Raw genomic sequence first — 7758 nt, 5'->3', positions numbered from 1 at the left:
GATCCCCCAGCAGCTCCAGCCTGCGTGTTTTGCACATCCACTGCCCCACACATCGGTGGGAACCATTCCCTCACTGCCAGCACCAGCCCTTGGTCCTTCCACTCCCTGGGAATCCTGCAGCTCGCCCCAAGCATCAGGGCAAACTGCCTGCACTGCCCCAGGGGGTTCCAGTGTAAATACATGGCTGGGGAGGTGTGGAGCAAGGACTCCCCTGGGCGCAGCTGACGGGAGGCTGTGGGGGGCCCCTGAGCTGGAAGGATAAAGGTGCATCGGCAGAGCTGTGAGAGAGGCCCAGGGTGGACACGGGGACGTGTGCTCTGATCCGTGAGTGCAGCTTAGCGCCTGGAGCCTGAGCCAGGCTGTGGGGAGAAGCAGGGACAGGACTTGTCTGGCATCATACAGTGGAGCCCGCCATGCAACCTGAGCATCCTGGCTGTCGATCCCCTGCACTAACCACTAGACACTGCTGTCTTTTAGAAAACCGGTGAAGGCAGGTTGGGTGACTGCACGTCCCTCTCCCACCCTAGGTCAGGTGAGGAGGGGCCTCTCCAGACAGCAGAGAAGCAGCAGGGGGCCAACGAGGAAGTGAGAGCACGTGTAGGCGGAGGGTGCTTTGTAAATCTCAGTGGGAGAGGCACACACCACCACACTGGAGCGGTATGGGGCACATCCTCCTCCCCCTCCATTTCTAATCTCCATAGCTTCACTGAGCCAAACAAGCCCCAGCCCAGGAAGGCGGCAGATTAAGAGTGGCCCTGATACGCCCTCCCCAGGCAGTGGGGTGAGCTCAGATCACACAACAGCCAAGTGCCTTTTTCTGTTTTAAAAGAAAGCCGCTTAGCCATGAAATCAGTGACAAGCTGGGTGAAAGGCCTGAATTTCCCCCAACCGAAAATCATTTACATCAAACCACATACAATATTAAGCAATCGGCATTTGCTCTTGAAGCTTTACAGAAAGTCAAGGGCCTGGTATGTGTATCCAACATACCTACTGTTGATGGATTTAATAAAAAACAATTTTAAACGTTGTGCATGTTGCATCATATCCCAGTTTCTATTCTTATGCGGCTTGCCACAAGGGGAATAGGTTAACCACCTAGTAAATCAGGAATGAATTGCTCACTCTTTTCTAACGATGGAAAATAGGAAAAATTAAGAATCTGGGTAAATGTATCTTTAGATGTGTAACTGCTTAAATAAATATGGATTTTTCTAATGTACCCTCCTGAGCAGCAAAAGCTCGTACCAAATTTAGCATTGCAGGCTACATTTAATGTCCAACCAACCTCTTTTAATGGTTATCAGCCAATGAGAATCAGCTCTCCTTTAGGAAAATAAAAAGTGCAAATGCAAAAAAGATTCAGTTTGGTTATTTAAATCAAGGTGTAAATCACATTTCAAATCTGCCACTGAAATCTCTCTGATTGAAGTCAATATTTCGTGTCTGGACATAGCCTGCCCCAGGGCCTGGTCACAGAGCCACGACCCTTGACTCCCACTGGGACCTGCCAATGATGCCCGTAAATTTCATCCCTTGCTCCCACCCTTCCTCTCAGGCTCTTTGAGAAAAGTTCCAAACCATCACACAGGCTCAGAATAAAAATCACCTGCTGCTGGGGTGGCTAAGGGTTTTTTATGGGGAACCACGAGGTGCTCATGAACAAGGAGAAGGTTGTGCAGTGATGGACGAGATGCTGAACCAATCTGTACAAAGCACAATTGGACCCGAGTGACTTGGAGAGACTGACTGAAGAACTCAAAGAGATATTGCTGCCGAGCACTGAGAGCGAGACTGATATTTTGAAGGAGGAAGTAGAACAAGCAGTGAAATGACTGAAGAGCAAGAGCTCTGGAAATGATAAGATCACGGGAGAGATGATCAAATATGGCGGAGAAAGTATGATTCAGGAAATACACAGAGTATGTAATATAGCGTAGAAAGAAGGAAAGACACCCAAGGAATGGACAAGATCCATGCTAGTGACAACACACAAGAAAGGAAGCGCGTTGGAGTGCAAGAACTACAGAACGATTGCCCTAACGAGTCATCTAGGCAAGGTGCTGATGATGATACTAACGGAGAAACTGAGAACGCAGATAGAAGAACACCTAGTGGAAGAGCAAGCGGGGTTCAGGAAAGATAAAAGTACCATACAGCAGATATTGGCACTAAGACTGATAGCAGAGAAAGCCTGATGAAAGAACTTCTACACTTGCTTCATCGATTTTTGGAAGGCATTTGACAGTATAAATCAGAAAGTGACCTGGGCGGTGTTGGAGTCGTACGGAGTGGATAGCAGACTGATACAATTGTTGAAGAATATCAACGACAATGTGGAGGTAGTGGTGAGAGTTGGGCAGTTGGTTTAGAACGAGTAGAGGTACAAGACAAGGAGATCAGATACCACCGAGTATATTCATCAGACACCTGGAAAGGGCGATGGACAAGATCAAGGAAGAGGCAGAAGGGATGTCGATGCAAGGGATGAGAATTAACAGCTTGAGGTTCGTGGATGATATAGTTATTGAGGAAGAGGAGGAGAAGCTAGTGAGAGCGGTGCAGGTGCTAAATGAGGAAGGGAAGCAGTATGGACTGATTATGAACATCGATAAGATGAAGACAAGATAAGGAAATAGGAAGATCAGTGTAGATGGGGTCTAACTAGAGAACGCACAGAAATTCACATATCTGGGGAGCAACACGATGTATGATCTAGACCAGCGGTTCCCAAACTTTTTGGCATTGTGCCCTCCTCTTGATTTTTTAGAAACCCTCACGCCCCCCCACTGCTTCTTTATCATCAGCCAATCCCCTTCTAACCAAAAATCCAATTCATAATTTACAGTAAACACAAAAACGTGATATAAAATGTTATTTGAAATTAAAAATAAGCACAAATAGTTCTTGTTGACCCCTTGCAGGTGCCTGGTGCAGCCCCAGCTGGCCGGCTGCCTGAGCCCCATGCCAGCTGCCAGAGCTGCCTGTGCCAGTCACCCGCCCGCCTGAGCCAGCTGCCTGCCCGAGCCCTGTGCTGCCAGAGCCGCGTGTCCAAGCTGACCAAGCCCTGTACTGCTGGGGCCAGCCACCTGCCCGCCAGCCTGAGCCGCCCAAGCCCTGCAATGCCAGAGCCAGCTGCCCAAACCCCAAGAGGCCCACAAGCCCCTCTGCCCAAGGCCCTCCCGCAAAGCCAGACTCCCAGTCCCCCACTCACTCCATCCCCCTCCCACAAGCCAGGAACCCCCAGCCCCCATCTAACCCCTTCCTTCTCCTCCTCCCCCGCCCCTCCCCAACCCACACTCACACCCCATTGCAAGAGGCAGCTAGCTCCATGTGGGTCTTTGCCAGCTGCCTGCGTTTTATAGCGGCTGTGCTGGGTTGCCCATGTAAAATGGCAGGGGCTGAGAGCTGGAAGCAAAGGCCGGCTTTTTCTTTGGGCGGGCAGAATGATGGGGGAGAGGGGGCTGAGCCACCTCATGCCCCCCCTAGAATTTCTCCAAGCGCCCCAGTTTGGGAAACCATGATCTAGACTGTAAGAAGGAAACAGCGACTAGAATAGCGAAAGCCACAGCGAGTTTGAAGGCGATGGATAAGCACTGGAAAAGCAAAGCGATTAGCACAGGAACAAAGCTGAGCTTCTTGAAAATGTGTGTATTCAGCAGCATGGTGTACGGATGAGAGACGTGGGTGATTATGAAAGATTTGAAGAGAAGGATTTTGGCGTTCAAGAGGAGTTGTCATAGACAGATCCTCAGAATAGGACGGATGCAGAAGGTCACCAGTGAGGAATTATATAGGAATATACGGCCGAAAGAGAACCTGCTGCAGAAGGTTACACTGCAGAAACTACAGCAGAATGAACAACGAGCAAAAAATCAAGACCCTGGTATTCGGCACAATGGACGGTTCCAATAGGAGAGGCAGACAGACCCCACAGAGAACGGGGAGATGACATAGTAGATCGGTGCGGAGCTCGTCTGCAGAAACTAAGCCACTCTGCACTGGGCAGGGCAAGATGGAAGGAAATAGCGAGGGAGACATTGGGCACCAACGGGTGCTGAGCCCTTGGGTGTTGATGACAACGACCATGCCTAGAATTTGGAAAGCGGTCCAGGGATGTGCTCTTCCATGATATTAATGGGGGAGGTGCGAGGTGGGGAATGGAGGTCGGGTGATGAAAGGAGCTTGGGGGAAGGGGGTCTGAGAGGGAGCTGGGGTGCAGGAAGAGGTTGTGACTTAGGGCAGGAGACTGGACTGCAGGGGTTTGGGCTGTGATCTAGGGCAGGCTGAGGCTGCGACAGGGGGCTGGGGTGCAGGACCTGGAAGTGGGGGTGTGGGTGGAGGAGGGGGCAGAGGGTCAGGGTTATGTGGGGTAAGGGTGGTGGAGGGGCAGAGGGTCAGGGTTATGTGGGACAGCGGGGCAGAAGGTTGCGGGAGGCCAGGGCTGGGGTGCCAGAGGCAGGCTCTGGCCAGGAGATTTACCTGGGTGAGTCCCCGCCAGCAGCCCAGCTGATTTTGCAGACAGGAGCCATGTGCTTCTGTGAGCCTGAGGGGAGGGGGAAGACTGCGCCAAACAGGGAGCTCCTATTGGCCACAAAACAGCCAATGGGATTGTGCTGGGGCCGGGGCAGTGCTTGAAGCCTCACCCCTCCCCTCCGGCTCAGCTGGTAGCTTTTGAAAAACCAACAGGGCCTGAGCAGCCTGTGGCATGGGGAAGGCAGGGAGCCTGCCTGAGCCTCCCGCTGCCTCTGCTGGCCAGATCCAGTGGCTTGGTGGGCTGGATCCAACCCTCAGGCCATATTTTGCAGAGCCCTGACCTAGGGGTGCGATTGTCAAAAGGGTTAATAGGCTGCTGGGGACTGATACGGAGGGGATAACAGGCCGAAAAGGTCGCAATGGCGCAGCACAAATCTCTGGTGCCCCTGGCCCCCGAACAAAAGGGACCGAGTGGAACTGTTAAAGGTCCAGTGAAGGAGAACACCCGTGCCCAGGGATGGCCCGACTCGTGCACACGGAGAGATTGCGATTAGCGGGGAGTCAGGGTGGAGTGACACGGCCTCTTGAAAATCAGGAACGGTGTGGACATTTTTCCAAAACAAACAACCCAAATAGTCATCAGCAAGAGCAATTACTTGTCACGTAACATCCGACTCGCTGCCAGGGATGCCGTGATGATCAAAAACACAATGGGGTTCAAAGCAGAAACAGGGTAAGTTCTTGGAGGACAGGTCCATTAATGGCCATCAGCCCAGGCCCGCATGGGCACACCCCCACGCTTGGAGCAGCCTCTGACTAGCAGGAGTGAAAGCTGGGCTGGGCTAGGGGGGCTCACTCCACAGTTCCACTGATTTAAAAGCTCCCCCTGAAACTCGGGTATGGGCCACTGTTGGTTGGGGGGAACACTTAGAAACATGGAACACCCAAACTCCACCCCAGGGCTGCCCGGCCTATTCCTGCCCCTGCTCCATGCCGAACCTGCTCCCTGGTGCTCTGCTCATCCTTTTTTCAAATTCCACCCCTTCTCCCACTCCTGAAACCATTGCACACCTGCTCAGGACTACCAGGGGAGCCTGGTGCGGGCTCCCCCTCACCCACTGCCACAGGAAGCAGGGCGAACCAGCAGCCAGCTCATCTCCCAGCTGGCTCACTCTGCTTCCCATTGCTGCACTGAGTGCAGGGGACCAGGCAATTCCCTGGATGCCCCCAGGCTGACCTCAGTATGGGGGACTGTCCCCTCCATAGGACATCTGGGGCAATCGCCACAGGGCCCCCAAAGAGGAGGGCTCAGGGGACAGCTCTGACTGAAGACAGGCTAGTGGGGAAGATGGACCCGCATGACAGACCTTACAACAGAGGTGAGATGAACCCACGCTAGCTCCCAGCACTCCAGACTTCAAGGTTTCATATAGGGGGGAGAAATGAGCACAGGCCCCACACGCGCAGCAGCAAAAGGCTCTGGCCAAGGGAGGCAGCAGGATGCTGCTAAAAATAGCACTAGGAGGCACTGCCTGGGCTTGCAGACAGCCATGGAGGGAGAGACCTGGGGGTCTGGGGCCTCTGGCGCTCTATCAAACTCTCCTCTCCTTTGCCACGTCCCACCCTCTGCATTTTGTAATTCTGCTGACGGACTCAGTGGCTTCTATGCCACATGCTCCCATACACACAGGCAGACTGAGTGGGCCAGCAGTGGGCCCCTGCCTTTAAGGGCTCTGCAAAGCCCCCGGCCCTTTCTTTTCACAGATTTCTAGATTCTCAGGCCAGAAAGGAACGTTGTGCTCCTCTAGTCTGCCCACCTGCGTGACCGGCCAAAGACCTGCCCCAGCAGAGTTCCTAGACATCTGTTAGCAAAACAGCCCATTGGTCACACTCACCCGTGTAGCTAAAGCACCTCAAGCCTGAACAACATAGAATTCATTATGTTAATACAGAGCAGAGCAAAGAGCCGAGCTGTGAGCTAGACAGTCACAGGGACCAGGGCTGATCAGAACATTACCCCAAAGTACCAAACACTCAGTGATACACAAACACACTCCAGTAAGGTAACAGGACATGTTGTATGGTACCAGGACCCACCCCAGAGATAACAGCTTAGCGCCAGGTACGTTCCGACCCAAGTGTAGTACAGGGCCAAGATGACAACATGATGGATAGTGTTGTTTTGATGATACCAACATCTACTAGACTGTGGTTGCCATTGGGCTATGTCAAGGGGCGTCAACTTATTACAATTAGGCGTTGCCCATGGGATATGTCATAGACATGTAATTTGTTTGTACCTGGGTAGAAATGTGTATGTCACCAAGACTGCATCAGCCAGCTGAGGGGACAGTGGAACCTCTTAGCTGCATATCACGGCTGCATCCATTGTCATGGCATATGCACGTACCAACGCAAAGTGGTGAGTCACAATGGAGAATCACAGGGTGCTAGAGACAATAAACCTGGTTCCAGATCCTTTGGACCTTGCTTGATTTGTGATTATTGGGGGCCCTCGGAAGTCTGCAGTGCAGGGTAACTGATCAGAGCCAGCACTGTCATTCAGAAAGGGCAAATGTGCACGCAGCTATATATATACAGATACACATGGCATAGAGCTGGAAGAGACCTCGGGAGGTCATTGAGTCCAGTTCCCTGCTTCTTGGCAGGGGCAATCACCATCCCGTCTTCTTTTTAAAAATCTATTTGCCCCAGTTTGCTAAACTGCCCCCTCAAGGGCTGAGCTCACAACCGTGGGTTTAGGAAGCCAATGCTCAAACCACTGAGCTATCCCTCCCCGCTAAAGACAATCAACACAGTAGGGAGCAGAATAGGCACCAGATACCACACTGGTAACAGTGCCTTGCTACAACCCTGTCCCATTATTCCCATGGTTACGTTCCCTGGCTGTTACAAATCTACACCTTACTGCCCACCTGAATTTGTCTAGCTTCAACTTTCAGTCCTTGAATCAGAGCTACATGGAAGAGCCCATTATTAAATATTTGTTGCCATGCAGCTACTTAACCTAATGGGGTGTTCACTCTGGAGTCTAATGACATCCAATTTATCAACGGAAGAAAGAGGAACAACTGTACTGGAGTGGACTCATATGGGTGTCAAGTAGCTGGAGCTCGGTTTGGAGGCTTAGGAGGGCAGCACTAGTTATAACCCCCAACACCCCCACAATTTAGCAGACAAAGGGAGCAAAGAGCCCAGCGATGTCCTGGGGAGGGAAATACACAAAGATGAACCCTGGCGTTGCAAGTGCTCTGTTCCCAC

This window comes from Carettochelys insculpta, chromosome 27, assembly GCF_033958435.1.
Source record: "Carettochelys insculpta isolate YL-2023 chromosome 27, ASM3395843v1, whole genome shotgun sequence".
In the NCBI taxonomy this organism is placed as follows: Eukaryota; Metazoa; Chordata; order Testudines; family Carettochelyidae; genus Carettochelys; species Carettochelys insculpta.
This window is presented reverse-complemented; position numbering follows the sequence as displayed.